Source organism: Rutidosis leptorrhynchoides, chromosome 11 (genome assembly GCF_046630445.1).
Source record: "Rutidosis leptorrhynchoides isolate AG116_Rl617_1_P2 chromosome 11, CSIRO_AGI_Rlap_v1, whole genome shotgun sequence".
In the NCBI taxonomy this organism is placed as follows: Eukaryota; Viridiplantae; Streptophyta; class Magnoliopsida; order Asterales; family Asteraceae; genus Rutidosis; species Rutidosis leptorrhynchoides.
In genome coordinates this window covers 305,206,542-305,210,616 of record NC_092343.1, presented here as the reverse complement: position 1 = coordinate 305,210,616, position 4,075 = coordinate 305,206,542, and the positions used below count along the sequence as shown (strand labels likewise).

The window sequence follows — 4,075 nt, the reverse complement described above, 5'->3', positions numbered from 1 at the left end:
ACGAATAAAAAACGCAACACAAATTAAATAAATGAAAATTACACGCAGTTGTGTTCATATCAAAATGTGTTCATCAATATATATTAGATATAATAATCGTTACAAACATTATGAACCATTATGATAATTAAGGTTAATTGAAAAAAAACCTGTGAAAACAATAATGATCGAACGACTTTTCATATCTTCTATATTACTAATCCGGTAACTAACCAGATTCATCCTCAACAAATCCTTTTTTCTCCTAATTTTGAATTAAAAAATTCACTAATTATGTGAGTCTGACACCTGTCCTATTAATCCCTTAAATTGATCCATGTTCTCCCAAACTGATCCGTCCCTTTTCTAATCTTTCATGTACACCCAATTTATCTCTCTCTTCAAAATAAAAAAAACCCTAAACACTCTATGATCTATTGATGCATATCTTACCCGATTTAGTTAACGCCACCACCACCAATAAATTCGTAGCCAAATTATGAACATGATGGTACAAATTTCATAGCGAAATCATTTAAAAATCATATGTACAGATAAACAGAATGTAACGATTGACCGGGACACGATTTGTACATCATGTGTGTTTATGTACGATCTTCGCCTGAAACAACTTTTCAAATCGATCTGACGAATTCATCTATGAATCGGTACGTTTTGTACTTCAGGTTTGTTAATTTCTACCTCAAATACGCAATTTTCTCTATACTAATCAAAGGTGTTGATTTTAATAGTGTTATCATTATTAATGAACAAATCTTCCAGTCCCACGTTCATTAATCGATTTTGAACGCTCGAAGATACAATCTTTACTCATCAGATCGATTGAACACGTTGAAATCACGAACTGACCGCCGTTAAATCAATTGAAACTGTCGCTATCAGGATATTTTAGTCACAGCGGTATATGTTTAAACAATTTATGTTAACAATTATTTATCTTTTTATTTGTTATTTTGGATTCTATTAATTTTCGTTTTCGTTCTGATAATCCTGTGATAGTTTTTCAAGTTCTCCAATTTTTTATAGAATTTTTTGATTTGAAAAAATAGCAGGAAATTGGGAGGGAATTGATCAGTATGAGGCATAATTAAATTATGTCATAATTAAATTCTCACTATCATATAATTTCACCCTAATTTTATGATGCTACTCATGACATTCAGGCAATGAAATCGTGAATAAGTTTTGAAATTATGTATCAGCTTCGATTTTAGGTTAATGTGGAAATATTTGTAATTTCGTTCTAATTTCTAGGGTTTTGTTAAATGTTAGCTTTAGTTATTTCTGTCAGAATTAAATTCTCACTATCGTATAATTTTACCCTAATTTTATGATGCTACTCATGATTTTCAGGCAATAAGCCGTGAATAAGTTTTGCCGTGTATTCCTTGTCGTGTGGTGCCGTAGATTATTGAACTGAAGTACTTAAGGCACATCAAGTAATTTCCAACGGGTAGCTAATATAGTTCTAATTTCAGGTTATATCTATAATCTATTGCAATCAAAATTTTCTACGAGTTTCTGATTTGTGATAAGTCTTTGTGATGATGGAATCAGATTGCTATTAGTTGTAGTGGATTCAATGACTCGGGTTTTTTCGAAGTTAAAATAACAAGAGGCGATCATTATTCTGGGATCATAATATATTATATTCAAAGGGAGAGCGGTTTGCTGGTTCCAGGATCTTGATTTCATCTACGGCTAATCATAGGCAACTTTGTGTTTATGATGGTCAACGCTCTTTAATTTATGGTGATTTCAGGTTTCAATATTATCTACATGGTCTGTGAAGACATTACAAATGCATTTGCCAATGATATTCTTTCATCTAAAGTTTCATATCTGAATTTGAAGGTATGCAATTTAATCTGTATGATATAAGATGTTTTGAATTTAGATATCTTTACTTTAAACGGTGGCACAATTGCATAAGAGTGTTCTTGACTCTCTCTCGGAATATTAAATTTGAAACGCTCTATAATATCTTACCGATAGTTTTTGACGAGTTACTAGACAGAGTTCATGAGAGATAGGAAGCCAGAATAACTAACCATGTTGCAGCGATTGTTTACACTTCTTTGACTACTTCTAGGTTACTCTTGATGTATCTTACATATTTTTTTTTTTCTTTCAAAAATTAATGTTTTTACTTTTGCCTATAATTTGTGAATGGCCCCCCTATATTAATATCTATATTTTGGCTTTAGGATTACCTCATAAAAAAAATTTAATCCACTTTTGATCCATGTTATTATTATGTTATGGTTATTTGTTTTTTAGTAATTGCATTGTTGTTCTATCAATTATTTGATATCCTTTCATTTTGATGCTACTGTCTATGTTTCTACCTGTGAATGGTAGAAATTTGTTTTCACAGTTAAATATTTAGTACCCAAAACACCAATTTCTATTTCATTCACATTTTTGCAGTTGGAACTTGCTTTGATCATTTAAGGTATAACATATAATGGTATGGTTTTTTGTTATGTACAATTTAGCTGAACAAATTTCATTGACTGAACAAAGGTCAGTACCTGACGTTTAAAAGCAGATAGTTACCTTATGGTGCCATTTACCCCAAAATGGTTAAAACTATGTGCATTACAGTTGTGGTGAGATTTAGGCAGTCTGAAAAGTTAAGTCAATTATATCATCTTACCCATCATCGTAAGAGTATCGGAATCACCCTATGCATAAATAATACTCCTGAAAATTGTGTTTGCAACTGGCTCAACTACTATAAAGGACGTTCTGCTCCAATTTAGTCAACTATAGTTCGACTTATATTTATTTATTGTATCTTTTTATCATTTCAATATTTGTATTTAAGTATGTTTTTCATTGTTCATGCGTTAACAATCATGTCATTTCAGATTAGTGCCCAAGAATTAATACTCGATGCATTCTATTGTGTTATATTAACTTGGCAGGGGTCTGTGGCAAGCGGATGTGGATCGTACCCGTTCTCTATTGATATCCCGAGAAATACAAGATTTTTGTTTTCGAATTGATCTCAAACTCCGTCTAAAGCAATTGACTATTCAATTGTAAGTTCGATATATAGTTTATAGTCTTTTAGGAGCACATTTACTAATTATATAGGTGACAAGATGGGCGGGTCGGGTAATTGGTCGTGATAGATACAGTTCCAATGTATTCAATACATGATCCTTTAAATACAACTAAAAAATGCAATAATGATCTAAATCTTGGTAATTTAGGAGGTTGTATGCATTCATTATAGACTTTGGATAACTTCTAACCCATTTTATCTGTTTGAGATATAGCGCAGTCCAAAACGACCCAGTTATAAGCAACCAAGTTTTAATTTCCACTCTAATTAATCAATATTTGGTCCCTAATCCATCCAAACTTTATTTATTTTTTTATTTATTTATTTTTGTGTTTTTACTGCTGCAGGTTTATCTGTTAAAGCCTGGTAGCTTGATGAAATGTTTCGTTCTTATTGATTAAAAACGTTCCATATTAATTGATTTCGTTGCGAGGTTTTGACCTCTATATGAGACTTTTTTCAAAGACTGCATTCATTTTTAAAACAAACCATAACCTTTATTTCATAAATAAAGGTTTAAAAAGCTTTACGTAGATTATCAAATAATGATAATCTAAAGTATCATGTTTACACACGACCATTACATAATGGTTTACAATACAAATATGTTACATCGAAATCAGTTTCTTGAATGCAGTTTTTACACAATATCATACAAACATGGACTTCAAATCTTGTCCTTATTTTAGTATGCAACAGCGGAAGCTCTTAGTATTCACCTGAGAATAAACATGCTTTAAACGTCAACAAAAATGTTGGTGAGTTATAGGTTTAACCTATATATATCAAATCGTAACAATAGACCACAAGATTTCATATTTCAATACACATCCCATACATAGAGATAAAAATCATTCATATGGTGAACACCTGGTAACCGACATTAACAAGATGCATATATAAGAATATCCCCATCATTCCGGGACACCCTTCGGATATGATATAAATTTCGAAGTACTAAAGCATCCGGTACTTTGGATGGGGCTTGTTGGGCCCAATAGA

The 4,075-nt window shown here is 31.5% G+C and overlaps 1 long non-coding RNA gene across 5 annotated transcripts; it reads left to right on the top strand.

The window, feature by feature from the left end:
- Window positions 1–322: 322 nt before the first annotated feature.
- On the top strand, window positions 323–3,448 carry LOC139876343 (uncharacterized). 5 transcript variants are annotated; one of them, XR_011768048.1, is made up of 5 exons: window positions 323–665; window positions 763–900; window positions 1,354–1,854; window positions 2,931–3,047; window positions 3,421–3,448. It is a non-coding gene; the product is annotated as an uncharacterized lncRNA (long non-coding RNA). The 5 variants fall into 5 exon arrangements; XR_011768046.1 differs by having other exon boundaries at window positions 324–647; window positions 732–900; XR_011768049.1 differs by having other exon boundaries at window positions 324–900; window positions 1,354–1,453; window positions 1,558–1,854.
- The last annotated feature ends 627 nt before the right edge of the window (window positions 3,449–4,075 follow it).